Below are 21,949 nucleotides of genomic sequence, written 5' to 3' on the forward strand. Positions count from 1 at the left end.
TTGCAGCAGGTTCCTTCTTCACAGATCTGACAGGTACGTTGCCATGAACACTTCATTCTTTTTTTGGTCTTTTTTTTGGCATTGACATTTTTGAAGGGTAGTCTTCCCTCTCTTTAATTTTTAGTAGAACATTCTTCATTTTGGGTTTGTCTTATGTTTAACCCAATGTTTATCATTTATTTCACAGACACTTTTACTGATCATTATCTATTAGCATCCCATTGAACTGGTACTCTTCAGAACAAACTTTGGGAAACTGCAAGTCGATGTTGTTGTGGGAAATGAGCTTTCCCCCTCTTTTTCTAGTGATCTCTTCTTCTTTCAAATGGAACTCTTTCCAATGTTTCAGATGGTCACACCCTCTTCCCATAATGTAGCGAGTGCCATGCATCTCTCTGCCATCATACCTATCAGACAGGGTGTCACTGACTGACGGGTCTAACTCCTTCAGGCTCATGTAGAAGATGTTCAACTGATGAGTGTATGGGGTACTGCACCATTTCCAAAGGGGGGGGGGCTTTTCTTGTAGTTCTAATAATATTACCTAGATTTTATTTATATAGAACCAAAATATTAAGGGCAAATAATTTGGACAATTCACAAGAAACAAAGAGGGGAGAATATAGTATAGGAGGAGAGACTATATAGCATGTCCTCTTTAACACTATGGTATCAAAGTCTTACTAATGAAAATCCGTAAGGTGTTTTTACAGTAGGCCACTTAATGGCTATAAACAGGTCCTGTGAAGATGCCATTTGGAGGCAGAAGCTCCAGTACTGGTGCTGTTCGTGAGACTTGAGCCCTGAGAGTTTATGGGCTGGATTCAGAATTGGAATGAAGCACAGGAGTGACACGGGCAGGCTAAAAAATTAGCACTCCTACAAATCAACTTTCTTTAAATATTTAAATATTTATGTAGAGAAGAGTCTGAGCACTACAGGGGAAAATTGTAGAAGAAAGACCACTGGAAGCAGAGCTCGGCCTGTTCTTTTAAGGTCCCAGCACTTTGGTGCCTTCCCCAAGTTCAGGTAGACATTCAGCAGTCAGAACCCTTAAGTTACCTTCACCCACCTCTTTAGCAAATGGGCCTTACGTGTGCCCCTTGGGAGGTCTCACACTGCATCCCACTGCTTGTCTTGCCCAAGTGTTTTTTTAAGCCACATATTTCAGCCTTCCTGAGAAAATGTCTACTTAGTACAATGTTCTCCAACTTATCACTTAGCAAAGGTTAGTTGCTCCATAGTATGTTGACTCCCCAAAAAGTAGCCTGGCCAGCAGCCCCTTCATCTGACTCTGACTAAACTAGGGGAAGGGAGAGACACTGTCTTGACCCTGAATTTCTACTCCTTATTTACCCTTGGTTTTAGGTACAGATATTGACCTCTATTTTCATTTTAAGATTATTACCTACTTTTTCACATGTATTGAACTGTAAGATTTGTGTCCTTGGTATACTTTGATAAAATAACTACCTTCTGCCCCTTAAAACTTAGATTACCCACGGACAGAATGGATGGATGGCTGATTATGGGATAAAATTTGAGGGGTAATGGAAAACTCTATTTGGTTAAAATATTTTTTATACCTACTAATCTATAATTGTTAACTTATTTAACTAAAAAAGAAATAGAAGTATTACTTATCATTGGGTAAAATAGAAAATGCAAATAAGCAAAAATAATAAAAATTAAAATAATCCCTAAACATCTGCCAGAGGTTTTATAACACATTTTGGTGTATATCCTTCCAGGATACACATATGAAAAATATATATTCAAAGGCCAGATGGTTCTCTACATTATGCCGTGTAACCTACTTTTTATATTTCATAATATATTATCAAATAATTTCCATACTAATAAATATATATTTAATTTATTATTTTAAAGGTTTGTGTATTATCCCATTATGTGAATTTCTTGCCATTATTTAACCAACTGGATATACTCCACTGTATTTAACCATTCCCTTATTTTTGGATATTCAGATTGTTTCCAAATTTTTCATTATGATAAGTAACATGGTGGTAAACATCTATACTACATACATCTTTGAGTTCAATTATTTATCTGATATATATTCCCAGAAGTCTAATCGTCTGGTCAAATGATTTTCACTTTTTCAAGGTTTTTGCTAAGTATTGCTGATTCTTGCTACTGTTTTTTAAAGTCCAAGGATCTTGATCCCCAGAAGATCCTAATAACAAATGGTTTACCTGGAAGGAATAATTAGTTAACCAATTAACCAGGACCAGTAGAGCAGGTTGACTTTAGGACTCTGAGCAGCTGGGTGAGCAACTTAGAATATAATTTAGTTTTTCACACGGAGAGGACTCAAGAAGTTTTCTTAGCAGACCAGAAGGCCTGTGTGAGTAGCTATGGTGGTAGCCTGTGCTGTTAAGTGTGACTAGAGCAGGAACTAGCACTGACAGGAGGTGTGTGTGTGTGTAAATGCTTGTGGAGGAAGGGGATGGAATACAGACTGACTGTCTCATTGTTTTGCCTGCTGCGTGTCTTGGAAGAGAACACGTGTTCTGTACTAAACTGACCATGCAGATTTCTACTGTGCACCTTTCTTAGAGAAGTCTGCTTCCTGTTACAATAATACATGTCAGCAGATTATTTTTTCATACTCTGTGAATTGTAATGCCTTTATTTGCCACCTTACCCATTTTTGTTTGTTTGTTTTTCTCTGTGTTTTTTGATGGTTAGGGGCGGATAAGTGTTGATAGAAAGGAGTCCTGAACCTCTCATGGAGAAGTAAAGAACATATAAACTTGCGAACAGTCTTCTACTCTCCCTTAGCCATGCAATCATCGGTAAATATGGAGTATGATAGCATCCAAAATAGATTGTTATTTGAGTTAAGGAAAGAGTCAGCTCTTGCGCAGGGAAATCAACCAGGGAGCCAACTTTGTGGTATCAACATGGATAAGGCACCTTTTAGGGGAGGAAAAGAAGCTCCAACCAAATGCCAAATATGGGACTACTTACTTGTTACTGAAATAGTAACTGATGATTCTGTCGCCCTGAATAAGCAGTTGACCATTCCCTGGAGAGGGGTGCTTGGACCCATGGTCACTATGCCCAAATCTTTTCTGTACCTCTCTTTCTCAGTCTGTAAAACAAATGACCTCTAGATTTCAGGTCTCTGTTTAAAGACTTAAGAGTAAGACAGTCCTTTAAATTTAAAACACAGGAAAACTTGGTGTCATTTCATCAGAACAATAAAGCCTCGTGTCAGATTATATTTTCCAAAAATGGCCACAGTGACTGATATTTCTACCGTTACATGCTCCTTCAGCATCAGGCTGCTTTGCCATCAAGAGGTGAAGTTTAATTCCCTTTCCCTCGAACCTAGGTGGGCCGGTGACCTCTCAGTAGAATATTATGGAAGTGATGCTGTGTGACTTCTGAGGCTAGGTCATATGAAGGACACAGCTTCTCCCTGACTCTTTTTGGCAGGCACAATATTGTGAAGAAGCTCAAGTCATGTGAAGAGGCCATGCATATATATCCCCATCAATAGCTCCTATTAAGTTCCCAGCTGGCAGCTAGCATTAATTGTGAGCAAATGAGCCATCAGATGATTATAGCCTCCAGCCTTCAAGTCTTTCAGTGTTAGCCATCTAGGAGCAGATATGAACCATTCCCTCTGTGCCCTGTCCAAATTCCTGACCTACAGAATCCATGAACATAATAAATGGTTATTTTACTCCACTAAGTTTTCTGGTAATTTTTTAATGTAAGTAGAGTAACTAAAACAGAGCTCTTGGCCAAATTCAATAATGTAATCAGTTGATTACTCAACAGATAGGTATTCTGAGTTTTCTCTGATCAAAGTACTCTGCTAGACTTTGTGAGTTTGCAAAAAAACCCAAACAAAACCCCAAAACATTATTACTTGTCCTTGAGGAGTCCAGTAATCTAGCAGAGAAATGCAAATATATAGGTGCAAAAAGAAGGCTAATAATATGCAGTAAATGCCAAATGAAACAAGACACAAGCGCTGTCAAGGCGTTAGGTAGAGGGAGAGACCACAGTGGGTAGAGTAGAGAGATAGGGCTTTGTTATGTAGCACCACAGTATCCCAGCAGATACTGAGGAACTGTTCATTTGACCAGAGAAGAAGCCAAGTTAGAACTGAAGGAAGAGTGTCAGGTACTTGGAGAGGAAAGACGAAGGCGTTTTAAGCAGATTGGAAAACATAGTGTTGAGTCTGGAGTGCTGGGGTATGGATCATAAAAATAACAGCATCAATCCCTTATGTGTGTAATAGTGTATACTTTACAAAGCACTTTCACAGACTTTATCATGTTTTCTCTCTGCTATGACCCTATGAAGTAGGTTACCTTATCTCTATTTTATGGTTAAGAAAATTTAGGCCCAGTGGTCTAAAAACCACTTTGATTTTATTAGACCTGTCTGGTAGGGGTGAATGAAAGGGCAAAAAAAAAAAAAAAAGAGAGAGAGAAGTAATGTTTAATGAGCACCTACAAATGCCAGGCATTTTCCTTAGTTATTTTCACAATTTACTTAACAAGCTGAAATCTAATTTTATAACAACCTTGCAAGCAATTGTTATTATCCTGGTTATAGCAGGAAATTGAAGCTCAGGGACTTCAGGTAACTTTCTTAAGGTCATACAAGTAGTAAGTTGGGACCTAGGGACAGACATTTTTAAATGTGATGGCAAGTTCAGCAAACCTCCTACATTCCTGTGGGATAGAGTCTCTCTGCTCCCCTCCACATAGTTTCAAACAAACCTCCCTTTCACACTTCCACAGAAACATCTAGATGTTGCCTGTCTAAAGCACTCAAGGCATTAATATGGGAAAGGCCAATGGGTTTAGCACCTTCCGGAAAAAAAAAAAAAAAAAAGAGCTAGTTGTTAACCTCAAAGAATTTCTGCTTGGTAGAATGTGAAAGGGAAATCTGTCTCTGTCTCTCTCGAATAAGCTGAGGGCAATGATGGTATACTGAGTAGTTTAGCAATGAACTGGGAATATGACCTTGAACTAGCCACTTAAGTCCTCTGGGTCTGAGTTCCCTCACCTGTAAAGTGAAGGGGTTACTGGATGATCTTCAAGGTTCCTTCCTCCAAAGAATGTTTTATGGTTCTATAAACCTAGAACTGAGATGTGAAATGGGGAATTCACTTTAAAAAATGTTACATCACTCAGCATTTTGCCTTTCTTTGCCTTTGCAGAGTGAGTCTGTGCTACTCACTGAGAGCAAAGAATCATCACTGAACAGAGTGGGTCTCAGTGTAGTGATGTCTGAAGGACCGACAAACAGTGGATCTTCTATCTAGCAGTGGTGCTTTCAGAATCTAGCACCAGTATTGGCAGATCACTGTAAGCCTATGATTTCAAAGGTATTTATGTAAAACTGCTCTGCATACCTTGCTATTCTAGGTTTTCCTCTGCTAAGTACATGTCTATTTTTCAGTTGATGCTTTGGAGATGTTTCTACTAGGTGAGGTTGCTCTGAGAATAAGTTCCAAGAATTTGTTCTCATGAAATGGCAGAAGGTTCTAATTGTATAAAACTAGCCATTAAAAAAAATCTTGCAACTGGACTTGATAAAGCAACAGAAATTATGAAGTTAATTGCTCTCTTCCACTTTCTCTCTCTGTTAATTTCCACTGGTAATTGCCACTTCCTAGGGAATCACAGAACATGGGGATGTTAGGTAGGTTGCCCTCCATATCTATATTAAACCATTTGCAACAACAAATGAATATGCAGGAGCTGGTAGGCAAATAAATTTATGGCCTTAATTTTATTGCTTGGAGTGAGTTTATGTGTTCCCAAACTGCTCTTTAATTGCTATGTCCTTGTCTATTTTTGAAAGCTTGGGTAGTTACAAGTTGTTACATAAGATCTAATGATAGATAGGTAAACCTCCTATCTCTGGAAGTTGACTTCTCACGTATATTCTCTTACATTTGTACTTAATGTCAAACAACTAGGACACACATACATTCCTTGGTAGTTTTCAATTGCTTTATGAAACAATGTATTAGTACAGAGCTTCAAATAAGCCACAATCAAGCAAATGATTGATAGAAGCTTTATAGACCTTATGAAGCCTAATTTCATTTTTGCATTCTACTTAGTGCCCTAGTCCTTAAGGAAGATGAAAGAATGCTGAGTCCATTTCACATAGATAGCCCTTGAGTGATAATCTTTTGCTCCAAAAGAAAGAAAATTTAGCTTTAATTATTCCAGAATGGTCTTCTGAGTAACATAAACATTAACTGTTGCTCTGCAAAAGGATAAAGGGTTGACCCAAACTTATGTATCCCACTTTATTTCCAATCACTCTCCACTTCTGGTTCTCACAGCCCACCATGGTTATCCCAAACCCCTTTGCCTATGATAATCACATACTGGTTTAGAAACATCCAAAGCCACTGAAATCATGCTCAACAAGACTTCCATTATTTGATGATGTCCAAATCTGACCTCTCTTAGTACTTAAATAATTTTCAAGGATGCAGAAAATATATGCTGAAATGACCAAAGCTGGCAAATGGGTTCATCTTAAACAGGCTTCAGCTCTAGAAGTACATCTGCAAACCACAAACAACAGTGCTAGTATAATATATTTTAATTTATTTTTGGAGAATGCAACAATCAATCCCCTAGGCCATTTCTGACTAGAAATGGTAGTATTTCCTAATTTCCCTGAATTTGGGATTGGGTGAACTCCTCCAAGGTAGAGGGTCCTCTCAAACTTGCTTCTATTGATTATCTTCATCACTGTTTTCCTTATTATGGTTGTTTCCAGTGGTTTAAGTAGAAAGAGGCTACACTTATTTTCTAGGTGCAGAGTTTTCTGCAGACCTGCATACAAGCAATTAGATCACACACATTTCCCAGCACTTGCCACTAAATCACTGTTCCCCATTCAGGCTGCACATCATAACCCGCTGTGGGGCTTAGGCAGTATTACAGGTTTCCAGGCTCTGTTGTAGATATTCTCATTCAGTCGTTCTGAGACGGGATGTAAGCCCTATGGTTTAAAAATGTATCATAGTTGGTTCTGCTGCACAGTGATCCTGAGGTCTTGGGTGTAGTAATGTCAAGAATCTTAATAGTCTGTTACAAAATTTGTAAAAGGAAGTATCTACAAGTGAGACTTTGGAATAAGGTAAACGTGGACACAAGCCCAAGCTCTACCACTTACTGGGGGAACTTGGGCAAATTACTTACCTTCTCTGAACTTCGTAATTTTCATCTGAAAAAAATGGGGATAATAGTTTCCTAATGAAATGCTATGAAAATGAAATAAGGTACTGTCTTCAGTGCTTCCCACAGTGCCTGGCACTTAGTAAATAACATAGTACAGTATAGCTGTGATTTGATTTCTCTTTAGGTAGGTAATCTGGAGAAACGTGTACCTGAGTGATCAAAATATACCATGAAAGGCTATTTTATCTACCTATGTCAGGAGGACTGGAGGACCTAGGAGGAACTAAAAATTGTAGAATCTGTCCGTTGACATCAAAGCATTCAGAAATCAAAGATTAGTCACTTTTCTGATGGAGGGAAATGGAAAACCAGAATCAGTCTTCACTATGAGGGGAGATGTCTAAGAAGAAGGGTTCTCTGAAAAACAAAGATGTAATAATGGCTGTTGGTTATTGGCCAACTTCAACTGGAAAAAAAGCTGATCTCTTCCTGCTCCTGGCTCCCACCCTGGGAGCCATAAGAGGATTCTTCCCTACTCTTTTTTTATGACTGTTACTCCTACCTCCTTGCCTGAGCTTACCCCTCTCCCTGCTCCTAAGATCACTGAAGTCCCATATCCTTTTGTCCCTTTCACTCTGTCCAGGCTTAGTGGAGCTTGTTCTCCACCCCTTGAATTTCTGTTGTCTCAGTTAATTCCTACACTGTATTTATTTTATTATTTTGTGGATATTAGTTCTGCCTTTCCAAATGGACTTCAAATTTTCTGAGGGAAAAGATATTCCTAGCCTGCATTAACATCTTTTTCTTCAGCCCAGCACACAAAGCCCTAGGCATAAAGGATTGCCTCATAGAAACAAATCAAGTGCTAACGAGGTTCATTTATATGTGAAGTAGAGAGCCAGTGAAGCTGCAGTTAATGGCTGGTGTGCTAGTCACCTTGGGTTCGATTTTACCAGCTGTTCTTTGCTTTCCAACAGAGAGATGCAAAATACACAGATTTTTAAAACCTGTTTCATTGACTTTCTTCATTGATGAATTCAACTTAATTTTTTTCTTCTTTAAATAGTGATTCTCAAAATTGTTTCATGTTAGAATCATCTGGGGAGCTTTAGAAAATCCTCATGTCCAGACTATACCCCAGACCAATTAAATCAGAATTTCTAGGAGTGAGGCCAAACCATTGGGTTTTTTTTTTTTTTTCTTTTACGTTCCCCAGGAGGTTCCAATGTACAGCCAAGATTGAGAAGCACTGTTTTAGGTCAAACTATATAAAATCTGATTATTAGAATCCCAGATTGAAAACAGATAATAAATAAACAAACAAGCAGGAATGGGATTTCTTAATGAATCCTACTTCACCAGTCATGTGGACTCCCTTCTGATTCTGACTGTTATTCTCCTAAGCTGCTTTAAGGCACAGTGCTCAGTGGACCTGAAACTACAGTTTGAGAACAAGCATGTGCAAGAAGTTTAACTCCTTGCTCCCTCAGGGTTCATGTACCCGCTGTTAATAGCTCTTTTGATTACCAGTACTACTAATTGGTACCCATCATTTAAATCTCTAATTGAATATCCTTTCTTAACAGAAGCCTTCTCTGATCACTCCCATACTCATCAATGTTTGAAGCACCAGTTATACTTCCTCAAACACCCTGTTTTCCTTTATGACACCCAAGATACACAGAGATTTGAGAGATCATTTGCTTAATATACTGCCTAGCCCTCCTCCTACCACAGGATTTTAAGCTGACTGATGGAAGAGACCGTATCTGCTTTACTCATTGCTGTAAAGCTGGCACCCACCACATTGCATGTGGTAGGAGCTTGGCAAATACTTGCTGAAAGATTAAAGCCAGAGTGCTAGTTTTTGATGGGCATTTATTGGGGGTGGGAGAAGGGCAGAATCACACATCTCTCTGTGGAATATTCTATCAACAGTGGGATTATGTGGCTGGTAGACACCTTCAGTCATCCAATTTTGACCATTGATTCTCAAAATGACCTGCTCAGGAGAACCACTTGGATGTTTTGTTGAAAGTACAAATACCTAGGCTTCATCTTCAACGGTATGAGGTCAGAACCAGCAAGAAGTTTGCCAGCTGATTCTGATGCCCTGGACCACAGTTCACTGTTCAGAAACTATTGCCCTAGGTATTACCCTGAAATGACTTTCACAATCTCTGTCAAATTTGCAGTCTGCAGCCTCCATAGCTCAATTGTCCTTTTTGTCCTGTGAAGAAATTGGGAAGGTAAAGCTGAAAGTTTTCTTTGGAGGAGAGACACATCATCTTACACACTAGCTCTGTAGAGAAAATGCCCCCAGTACTATCCGCTCTGTTTAGTAACGTGGCTGGCTAAGCCTATGGTTTCTTACAAATCAGTGTAGTAAAGTCTGATGATAGTATTAGAAATGTATTGATGTAGTAAATTTCCCAAAGGCTCTGGAAACTTAATCATTATGGCCATGGACAGTGGCCACATTGACCACTCTGTGTTGGTCAGTGTTGGCTATATTTTTATATCTATTTTCAGAGACAATCAACATGGGAATATTACATTAAGTAAAGAAAGTACTTATGGTATTTGCATTTGTGCTAAGAAAAGATACACAAATGATAAAACTTCAGTTATTTAGAGGTCCTTCATCTAGCAAACTCGACTAACCAAATAGGTAGAGCAAAGGAGGTAAAAATAAGCAAAAAGAGAACTCCATATACCAAAAATGGGTATTATAAAAACCATTAATTAAAAGTAATATTTTTTTTTCCATTGGAGAATCTATTTACTCAGAATCTATTTACTGTAACTTCAAACATAATCTAACTGCTTCGGGGAATCATGATTTATATACAATAAACACAAAAACAACAAAATCAAAATTGCATAATACTTCTTGGGCTAAAAAGGTCCTTTATTTTAGTATCTACATTCTTATATTCAATAGTTGATTGATAACATTTACATATGTTAGGTAATTTAATATTTATCATAAACAATGAGAAATCCAGGGACGATATTATTCCCATTTTATAGATGAGGAAATTGTGTCAGGGAAATCGAAGAACATGAGAAAATAACTGTGATTCCTCATCTAATTATCTTTCTCTTGCACTAGGCTAGGTTGCCTTGTAAAATTTGGACAATCTTAATAATCATAACAATAATCCAGAATTATCAAGCAAAATTTAAAGTTAAGCATGCTTTGTTCCAAAATGTAGAACAATCTAATAGAATTTTACAAACATGTCTATTAATGGTGGTTGAATTAAAATAGCAATGTCTGACTACCTGAAGCAGTAAGTTTTTACATATGAAAAAGTCACTTAATGTGAAATCTTCACTGAGTAGGAAGTCAAATGAAAAAGGAATATACACAGACAGACACAGACAGACAGAGAGACAGACAGGCACACACGTATTTTTTAAACTGGGGTTTTTATCCCCTATGAATTACCATCATTTCTTATATTCACATATTTCTTATGTGGTATGGGCTATTATTTATGTGATTTACAAACCATTTACAAACCATGCTCAAAATGGCCCAGGAAAGGAAGGGAAGGAGACAGCAGCAGTCAATTACAACCAGAGAGGGATTTTTTAGCAGACAGACAGGATATACTCAAACTGGAAGAGAGCTAAGACACCGAGGCTAACTTCTCCACAGTGGTTTAAGGATCTTAGCTTATGCAAAAGTTCTGCTTGGCAATATATATGGTAGTACTTTTATAATAGATTATGTAATTTGTGCCTTTTCAAATTCTAACTTTGTACTTTATCTGCTTAATTCTCCAATCCTAGGATCAGATATTTGGCTGATATGCATCAGTAGACAAAGTAATTCTGTGTGCTCCCTGCCCTCCACCCACAACCCCAACAATAAGTGAACAGACTGAAGAAGATTTTCTTTTTCAGATATTTATAGGGGTGTTATAACCCCTGCAAGGATGAAAGGTGTGATTATTTTGCTACTGCCATTCATTACCTTTTACTCTGATGATACACACACACACACACACACACGTTTATATATACATTTTGCATAGCTAGGTTGGCTGTTGGTCTTTGACCTTCTAGCATTTGTTATTTTTTCCCCTAAGATATTCTAATGTAGAAAAGCATTTATGAACATTACACCTCTGCAACCATGTTGATATTAAAAAAGTAATCTCTCCAGATAGAGAGATGTTTGACTCTATTCTATTGCTCTCAAACAACTGCAGAGTTGTTTTCCCTTCTCTACTCTAAAATTAGGAAAATTGTTTTCGAGTCACACCATCAAATTCTTCCTCATTCCTTTATCCATTAATTTGTTAATTTATGTCCGCAAATTCTTTGACACAATTTCTTGCAAAGGTGGGGAGTCTAATTTTCTGTGCTTTAAATGAGCCAGATGTAGGAACTTCCTTTTAACAAACAGAATGTGGCAGAAGTCAAGACTGTGACTTTTTTTTTTTTTGATTTGCTTACTTATTATGTTTATTTTTATTTATTTTTAACATTGAAGTATAGTTGATTTACAATGCTATGTTAATTTCTGGTGTACAGCATAGTGATTCATTTTTATACATACACGTGTATTATTCCTTTTCATTATATGCCATTACAAGGTATTTTAACATAGTTCTCTGTGCTATACAGCAGGACCTTGTTGTTAAGAATTGTGACTTCTGAGGGTAGATCATAAAAAATACTACCTTTCTGCTTGATCTCGCTTAGATTGCCCATTCTGGGGGAGACTAGTTGTCATGTTGTGAGAACATCCAAATAGCCTTGAAAGAGGCCGCATGAGGAGGGATAGAGACCTTCTGTCAATGACCACTGCAAACTTGCCAGCCATGTGAAAGATCACCTTGGAAGTGCATCCTTCAGCCCCAGACAAGCTTTCAGATGGCTGCAGCCCTGGCTAGTGTCTTGACAGTGACTTCATGAGAGACCTCCAGGCTGACCACTCAGCTAAGCCATTCAAATTCCTGACTCATAGATGATGAGTCTATGAAGATGTGAGAGATAGTATATTACTATTTTTTTTTTAAAGCACTAGGTTTTGGGGAGATTTGTTAAGTGGCAACGATACAGTTATCTTTCCAAGACAACTGTTGTCTTTATTAACACAACAAATATTTACTAAGCATCTAATATGTGTCAAGCAGTTGGTTTGGTGCCAGGGATACTAAAGTGAATAGAAGAGAGATACTTCCTCCCTTTAAAGAATTTATTACTTTGTGGTACATATAAATATTAAATAAATGATTACATAATTATTTAACTAGAATAAGTGTGAGAGGGAACAGCAGGGTTATGAATGTTTATGATCCTTAACCTGAAAGTCAGGAAAGGTTTCCCTGAGGGACTGACATTTAAGCTCACGCTTGAATGTGTAGGAGTTAACCAGGTAAAGAGCAAAGTGGAGGATGGAAAAGAGCTTTCCTGGGGGAGGGTCAGGATATACGAAGGCCTTTGTTCAGTAGTCCCAACTAAATCATCTCTGTGCTAGAAACTACGGGGAGGTGTTTTTTTTATTCAGTTTCTTCAAAGAAATATTATCTGAGCACCTACTATGTGTCAGGCACTGTTCTAAGTGTTGGAGATACTGCACTGAACAAATCAGACAGAAATCCCTTCCCTTATAGAACTTGCATTCTAGTGGATGAGGACAGTAGACAAAAACAAATAAATAAAATATTTCATACAGACTTCCGATTTCTGGTCCAGCAAGTAAAGAGCCCGGAAGTTGTCTCTCTCTTCCAAAAAACAACAACAACAAAGCTGAAAAAAGTGCAAGCCAACAACTCTTCCATCAGAGAACTGAGGTCACAGGACAAACTGTTGCTCTGAAAACTGAAGCCACGAACAGGCAGATACAGAGAATCGGAAGCCCAGGAGAGGACTGCCTGGGAACTGTGCCAGAGCTGGAAAACCTAATTGACAAATGGAGGCTCAGTGTGGGCAAGCTGGAGAGATAACAACTCCAGAGGGGCTCAGTTTTAGGGGAGGCCCCCATGCTTTTGTGAGTTTTACCTCCAGGAGCCCTATCAGGTTCTCACAGTGAAGATCAAAGGAAAATCCCCCTGTGTTTCTGGTAGGAGAGCAGGGAGAGTAGCAATTTTGAAATATGCCCAAGGCATCTTGTTCTTTTTAACAAATCCTGCCTTCGAAAGAAACTTTTTTACCAGAGCCTAACCTACCAGTTTTACTAACTGACCTGGGGGAAAGGAAATACCCAGCTCTAGCACTCTTTAGCCTTCCTGTCTGTCCTAAGGGAAGAAGAAAACCCAAGGACTCAGAAGCACTTGTCAGGAGCTCACTGAAAGACTGAGACCTAACCAAAGGATTATAGAATTCTTCCTCTTCCCCCACACCTGACCAGCATCTCACTACTGCTCCTTTATAATAACAACTGAAAGAACTGTGCCTTTCAGATATTTAAGACATCTCCAGGGGAACCCAAAGACAACAAGGGAGACAAAAACAAGGACACCAGAGGAAAATAATCTCTAACACCTATAGTTACAGCAAACAGTAAACACAGCCTCACCCCTAGCCAGATAAAGTATGGCAGATGGTAATAAGTGCTGAGAAGAAAAATAAAGCAGGTAAAAGGGACAGGGTGTGTTGGTGGAGAGGGCGGGTTGCAGTTTTAAATAGGATGGTCAGGAAATGCCTCACTGAGCAGGTGACATCTGTGCAAAGATCTGAAGGAGGCAAGGGAGTGAGTCATGGAGATAGCTGGGGAAGAGCAGAGGGAGTAACAGCGAAAGGGCTTTAGAAGGGAGTGTGCCTGCTATGTTGGACAAACCACAGGAAAACCAGTGTGACTGGGGCAGAGTGGGTGTGGGGGGGGAATCACAGGAAACAAGGTCAGAGAGGTAAGATTTGGGGTGAGGTAAATTGTGCATGAGCTTGTAGACCATTATAAAGACTTGGGTCTCTCTGGCTCCTAAGAGAATAGACCACAGGGAGCAAGGGAGCCCAGTCAGGAGGATTTTGAAATAATTCAGGAGAGAAATAATGATGACTTCAGTCAGGGAGGAAGCAGCAGAAAGGGCGAGAAGTCACCAGATTCTGGATATATTTTGAAGATAGAGATAACTGACATTGCTGATGGACAGAAGTGTAGAATTAAAAGGAGAATTAAGGGTGACTCTGTGTAAGCACAAAGAGGAAGACTGAATGAGGAGCAAGTCTTCTATGGCAGAGATCTGCTAGTTAGAGATGCCCGTTAGACATCCAAGTGGAGACGTTGAGTAGATAGCTCGGCATTCAGGCGTGGAGATGGGGGAGAGGTCTGGGCTAGAGATATAAATTTAAGAGTAGTAAGTGTATAAGTAGAATTTTAAGCCATGATGACACTTTAATGCAGTCACTAAGAGAGTGACTGCACATGAAAGAGACAAGAGGGCCAAGGACTGAATCCTGGGGCACCCCATGTTAAGAGGCTGATGAAATAAAGAGAAATGAGCAAAGAAGACTGGGAAGCAGGAGGAAAACCAAGAGAGTGTAACGTCCTGAAAGACAAGTTAATGAAGTATTTCCGGAAGGAGGAGTGAACAGTGCTGTTAAACATTAATAAGGAGTCAAATAAAGGAATTGACCCTTGGATTAGCAATGCAGACAACCATTGGTGGAGAGCAGTTTTGGTGCTTAGAAGAGGCAAAAGCTTGATTAATGGGTGTTCTAGAGAGAATAATAGAACAGGGTTTAGAAATAGGTGTATAGATAACTCTTTAGAGGAATTGCTGTAAAGAAGAATGGAAATATGAGCTTGTAGCTGGAGGGCAACATAGTTGAGAGAAGTAACATCATGTTTGTATGCTGACGGAATGATCTGTTCAAGAGGGGAAAAAATGATGAAGCAGGAGGTGGAATTTCTGGAGTGATGTTCTTGGATATTTAAAAGGCTTGGGATCTAGTAAACAAACGGAGAGTTCAACCTCAGATAGGAATGTGGACAGTTCATCCCTGGTAACAGTAGAGAAGGTGGCATATAGGGCCCAGGTGCTGGTGGGTGGGTGGAAGTGTTGGCGGGAACTTATGGAAGTTCTCTTCTGATTGTTTCTATTTTCTCAGTGAAATAGCAATCAAGGTCAAGGGCTGAGAGTGAAGGTGGCAGAGGAGGAGTTGTAAGTTTGAAGAGAGAGGAGAAAATACAGAATCATATTCCTAGGGTCACAAATGGACTAGGGAAATGCACTATGACTTCTGGGCAGCATGAAGGGCACACGAAATTAATAGTCATGAACGTCATGAATTTAAAGGGAAACTGGTCAGCATGGATGGATGTTTCTTCTAGCTTCATTCAGTTACATGCATTCTGATCAGACTAACATGTCTGCAAGTGAGGATAACACAGTTGTTTGTTCTATCTAACAACTAGCTCCTAAATTAATTAAATTATAAATTTGTGGAAAATTGACTTCAGCACAGTTAGAGAATGGGGGGGTCCTCTGGTTACTTGAATATTTTAGATTTAATTAAGTCCATTATGTCATATATGGACTAAATTTTTTTTTTATAGAATTAGAAGATAAAAAAAAAAAAAACAAACTATTCTGAACATCACATAAGAGTTTAGGGATAATAATAAGTGTCTAAATATCTCATAGCAATCCAGTGCCATTGTTATGAATATTAATGGCCACCGTATATCCTAGTGGAAAATCTGGTTATTTGAATTTTCTGGCAGTTTGGAATCTGAATACATTGAATCGAGAATTTTAAAAAAGATATAAAAATGAAAGGGGATGTCACTAAAGGCAGTAAGAATATCCTCATAGAAGTCTATGTCTTGGTTGTACCTGTGAGAGCACTGCAGTGACATTGTTTTACTCCTCTCAGTTGCTTTTTTCTTGGATAATGAAGCAATAAAGATAAACTAATTGGCTTCCAAATCTTTGGCAATGGCAATAGCAAAGCCAATGTCAGTGAGGCTATGAGTATCTAGACTTGCTCCTTCTGTGGCTGCTCCCAGACAGACATGCCTCTCTCGGGTACTTGTGTTTTCTAGTAGCTCCAACTTTTTATACTTGTTAATTTACTTTACAACACTCACTTATTTTTAGAAAAAAATTACTATCTGATTCTATAATCAATACATATTCACTGAATGTAATTTGGAAAATAAGGAAAGGTGGAGAGAAGAAAATAAAAATTCTACTATCTCACCACTCAGAGATTAACACAATTAACATTTTGGTGAATTTTAATCTGATATTTTAATTCATACCTATGCTTATTTAGAAAATTTGTGTCAAACTGTGTATTATTTTATATTCAATATAAAAGTTAATATTTTAACTTAATATTTTATCATAAACTTTTCCCATTCCATCACACAGTCTTTGTAAACACAATTTTTAGTGGTTATATAGTAGTGTATTATATAAATGTGTTATAATTTATTTAACAATTCTCCTATTATCTCACATTTATGATGTTTCAAATTTTAGAAAACACTATATTGAGCATCCTTCAACATAAATCTTTTTCTGTAGCACTGATTATTTTCCTAAGGCAGATTCCTAGAAAAGGAATTATGGAATCAAAAGGTACAAACTTTTTAAAGTTACTATGTACATATTGCAGCTGCCCTCTGGGAAGATCAGGCTTTTTTGTGGTCCCCGTGGCTGAACAAGGCGGTCAGTTTTGCTGTACCCTTGAGAATTATGTCTTCATAGCACCTGTCCACACACTTTACTTGTGATGACATCACTCCAGTTGGGTCTCCCGTGAGCTACCCCATCAGGCCTCTAAGCAGCATCCCGGACCTCTCTCTTTCCCACCACTGAGGTGCTCTCCATGCTGCTGCCCAGACGTGGCTCTCCACACCCCTGACCTTGTCACTTCCCTAATAAAAACCACGGATCCTCCTCAGTCCAGTGGGTTCCATGGCTGCACACCAGGCGCTTCCCAGTCTGCCGCAGCCTCCGTTTTCAGCCTCATTGACTACTCACCTCTAAGTACTTCGAGGAAGCCACACAGAATGTCTTTTTATTTACAAAACATATAATGCTCATTCACGCCTCCAAGACTTCACACATTTTAGCCCTCTCGCGTTTCCTCCCTGAAACTCCAATTCTTGTTTCAAGACACAGAGCAAAGGTCCCCTTTGGTGATGCTGACTTCCCAGGGTGAGGCAGTTGTGTGTGGCGCCCACCAGGCTGCAGTCCCACAGCGCTGTGCCCCTGTGTCACTACCGCACTAGTCACTTCGCTTTGCTTAACTTGACTTCCCCATTGAGTACCTCAAGGACCTTGTCTTATTTATTTTTATATCAGTTCTTAGCTTATTACATAGTTGATGATCAATAAATATTTACTGACACAATGGCTAAAAGCACAGAATTGGTTTGAGTGTTCTGTCATTATCTAGTTTGGAAGGGTTGGATTCAGGGTAGAGTATGCCATTGCATAACTAGCCCATAGTGGTCCCTTAAGTGGACTTCCATTGGCTAGCATCTAAGCACACGGTCTGTACCCTGCAGTCTTTGATCACAAGCTTCTGTTTCTTCTTCCATCTCTTCCTATTATTGTCTTAATTGCATTCTGTAGTCCACCCTCCCCAGTTCTGTCAGTCTATCCATCCACCCTGTTTTGATTTCACTCTTCTGACAAAACTCAGTGCCATGAGCAGCTAGTGGCTTCCCTTCCCTACTTTCTTCTTTGTTCTTGCACTGTTCCCACAGAATGGCCCAGCTATTAACATTCCCTGATCCTTTGTACAGGTGGTTGAGTTTTGGCTGGAGAAACTCACAGAATTATGTGGCCTAGAGCATCCTCCTTGTGAATTCTGTTCTTTTCTATATTTATATATTTTCTCTGATTTATTTTTTACTTCACTGTTCTCATGGAGGCCCTGTAAGCAACTTCTATCCTGTGTTGAACAAAGCAGAATATAAATATACACATAGATCAATGAATAAATGCATAAACACATGCTGATTTCCATTACTGCAGATTGCACGCTCTTGAAAGGCTACTGGGTGCGCCTTGCTGCTCACCTACATACATACTGGTCTGTCTTTTCATACAATTTCTCAGGATTGCAGTTCCAAACGGTTTTTGTTATGTCAGTGAATTGGCCCCAAAATTTACTTAAAAAACAGAAACCATCTGAGGAGCTTTTCCTCAGCTTCTGTCTTTCCCATCCCAGCCTCTCTTCCAGGGCAGCCCAGTTGGACATGTGCAGGGTGCTGCCCACATCGTGGTGTGTGCCAGAGGCTTCTGGCTGTACTTTGGTCTCGAAGCTCCTGCTGCTCTGCTTACAAACCTGCTCCCATGCTGAGCTCAGTCCACGAACTCAGCCAGCGACCTACCTCTCTGTCCTAATAATGCCATATAATTTCTGACTCAAAGCCCCATTCTTCTGATGTGGTTAAAAATCGATTAATTTCTTTCCTTCTTAGGGCTTACTTTCTCTCCAGTGGGGCGTCTGCAGTAGGAAGGCTTGAGAATGGGGAGGAGAGTCAAGAGGAAAGCCATTGTTCTCTTGGTCACTGGTCTGCCGGGTCATCACTGAGAAGTCTGTTTTCACTCTCCTTGGCGCGTGGGCATCACTGCTGAACTTGCCCGGGGTTCCTGGATTCCTAGACAGAGCACACAGCCCTCTGTCTCTCAGGGCTGACCTCCTGCGGGGCTGCTGGGCCCACATCTCAGCTCTGGGAATCCGCAGCCAGCTTTCTCTCTATTTCTACCTCCTGCCCTGATGGTGGAAAACTCTAGTCTTGGGGGAAAATGTCTCCCTTCATTTTCCTTCAAGATATTTGTTCTTTAACCACAAATTCCTTAATTTCACCTAAGGGCTTAAGAGTTTGGGAGAACAATGACAAAAAGAAAAAAAAAAACAAAACCAAGAAGACTTTTGAGTAAGGAAGGACAAAGCTGACGAAATGCTTTAAATATCAGAAGGTAAAACTTGTAGAATAGTATCTCAAATGGGATTCCCATCACAGTAAACAAAACAAAAGCAAACAAACAAAAACCAGTCCCGGATTTTCCCATCCTCACCGCTGACTTTTCGGTATGACTCGTCTTCATGCTGTTAGGCACACCTTTAACCACTTGCAATGTGGCTTTTACTGCAACCATTCTATTGAAAATGCTCTCCTAATCACTAACCGGACTTTTTAAAGAATCTTCCTCCTTCCCTCCTAACTTCTTTTTTTTCCTTCTAACCTCCCTCTCTCCCTTTGTGTTACTCGACTGTTCAGTGCCGGGCGTTGTGTTAAGAACTGGATACACAAGAATGAATTAGACACTTCTTGTTTTTAAGGAATTTAGGATCAGGAGAAGCACATAGGTAATAAGCAAGTACTTCACAAAAATCTGTTGCTTCTATTTTTGATGCCAGGCAGGCCCCTGCTCATGTTCCCGTTTCTAACTTCTCCTCCTTATATTTCCTCTTTCTTTTTCACTGGCTCCTCTGAAATTTTCCACTTTCTAAACTCCCTCTAGAAGCTTGCCCTGGGCCTATTCTCCCTAGGCATGGTCCTTCTGAGAATTTCTGCTGCCTCTTTGGGTTGGCTGACCTGACTGGCTCAGGTGTCCAACCCTTCTCCTGTTAATGATGTCGCCACTCTCTTTCAGTGGAGCTTAAGACTGTCACCACCTCTTCTCTCTTCTAGCATCCAGCCAATGGCTATGTCTGAATGGTTCTTCCTCTCCAGGGTCTCTCTCATTCAACCTTTCCTCTTCTTGCTCATTCTGTCACTTAACTGAAAACTTCATAGCACTAAGAACTTTCTGCTTTGTTCTTCTCCATGCCTAGAATGTGGACTTCTCCCGTAAACAATCACAATATCCTAGAAACTTGTCTCCCTGTTCCAAAGTTTTTATGTACCAGAACAAACTTTCAAAAGTACCACATTTATTAGCGTTTCACAATATATACAGAGAGCTGGTCTGAATTGCATGGGTCCACTTACATGGGTTTTTTTTTCCCCAATAGTAAATACTACAGTGCTACATAGTATTTCCTGGATGGGTTGGACTCAAGGATGCAGACACACAAATGTGGAAGAACTCAACTGCTTATGCAAAGGGCCAACTATAAGTTTTACAAGGATTTTCGTCAGTGCAGGAGTCAGCGTGCCTAATTCCTGCATTGTTTAAGGATCAACCGTATATCAAATCGTTATGTTGTACACTTTAAACTAATATAATGTTACATAAAAAAAATGTAAGGCTCCTAGTGCCAATTCTAACTTGGGGTGGGTAGGGATGATTCCCTACACCACCAAGTAATTCTCTGATGCCAGCTACGTGTCCTACTGTTCAGCTCAGTTTTGACATTATCTACCTGGAGATAGCGTGAAGTCACATAGTGAAGTCTTACAAGACTGTCCTTCACCACATCTCAGACTCCAGTCGAGAGTCCAAGTTGTTGCCTTTGCCTGAGCTTCTGATGGACTTGCTATGGATTGGAGGTTCCGATGACCTCCTCCTTGGATCTGATTAATTTGCTAGAGCTTCCTGCAGAACTCAGAGAAATAGTCTACTTCCTAGATTACTGGTTTATTATAAAAGAATGTATCTCAGGGACAGTCAGGTAAAAGAAATGCATAGGGCAAGGTGTGGGGAAAGGGCTGGAGCTTCCAAGGTGCAGAGCCTCCATGCCCTCTTCAAGTGCATCCCTCTCTCCAAATCTCCATGTGATGCTCAGCCAGGGAGCTGTCTGAACTCCATCCTTTGGGTTTTTATGGAGGCCTCATTACATAGGCATAATGGATTAAATTATTGGTCATTGGTGACTGATTTAATCTCCAGCCCCTCTCCCCTCCCCAGAGGCTGAGGGGTGGAACTGAAATTTCCAACCCTTTAATCACAGGATTTGTTTCCCCTGGCAACCAGCCACTGGTCCTTCCTTCCATGTAGTCCAAAATTTGCCTCAGAAAAATAACAAAAAACACCTTGATGACTCTCACCACTTAGGAAATTCCAAGGGTTTTAGGAACTCTGTGCCAGAAATGGGGATGAAGACTAAATATATATTTCTTATTATAAATCACAGTATCACACAATTATATCTCAATAAACCTGGGGAGAAAAATATCACAGCTATCTTGTCATTTCCTTGCCCCCAGTCCTTCACTATCTCTTTGTCAATGGATTAAGTTTGAATTCTTCACCCAGCATTCAGTGCCCCTATGACAGAGTCCAAATATATGTTTCTAGCTTCATCTCCAAGTAGACCCCTATGAATATCCAAAATGACAGTGTATGTCTATAGTTCTTTGGATACTGGATATATTGCCTAGTTGCTGTCCCTGGTTCTTGTACAGCTAAAATATACCACTGCTCCCTGCTACTTGTGAAAATCTTCGCCATCCTTCAAACTCAAAAGTTTTATTCTATGAAGCTGTTCGGGTCTCCTGAGCAGATGTTGTCTTTCCTGCCTTTGATTTCCCAGAGTACTATGAACCTCTTATAGGGTTGTTATCTTACTCTTCTCTGTATAATGGATATTTTCTGCTTCTCTTATCTCCTTGTTAAACTTCAATCTCCTTAGAGATGGTGCCTCTTCTTACTCATACTCTGGGTTTAACAGTGCTTATCATTGAGCCTTCTATAAAGAGGGAGCCAGTACCTATTCTCTCTTTGTTTTGAGTAACAGAATGCTTGTTTTTTTCAGAGTGATAATGTGGCTCACTAAAAATACTTACTCTCCAAATTCCCTTGCAGTCAACTGGCCAAATGGGTCAGTTCTATACAAGGAGTTCAAAGCTGAGGGTTTCCAGCTTTCAGGATAGAGGC

General features: G+C 39.6%; 1 long non-coding RNA gene across 1 annotated transcript in view; it reads left to right on the plus strand.

Annotated features, from left to right (window-relative positions):
• The first annotated feature begins 2,301 nt into the window (after positions 1-2,301).
• LOC135321286 (uncharacterized) overlaps positions 2,302-21,949 on the plus strand; it is a 42,929-nt gene continuing 23,281 nt past the window's right edge. The window contains exons 1-3 of the long non-coding RNA XR_010380885.1: positions 2,302-2,368; positions 2,713-2,819; positions 5,210-5,377. This is a non-coding gene — a long non-coding RNA (uncharacterized LOC135321286). The remainder of the gene's footprint in view (positions 2,369-2,712; positions 2,820-5,209; positions 5,378-21,949) is intronic.

The sequence above is a fragment of the Camelus dromedarius genome, chromosome 5, assembly GCF_036321535.1.
Source record: "Camelus dromedarius isolate mCamDro1 chromosome 5, mCamDro1.pat, whole genome shotgun sequence".
NCBI classification, from domain to species: Eukaryota; Metazoa; Chordata; class Mammalia; order Artiodactyla; family Camelidae; genus Camelus; species Camelus dromedarius.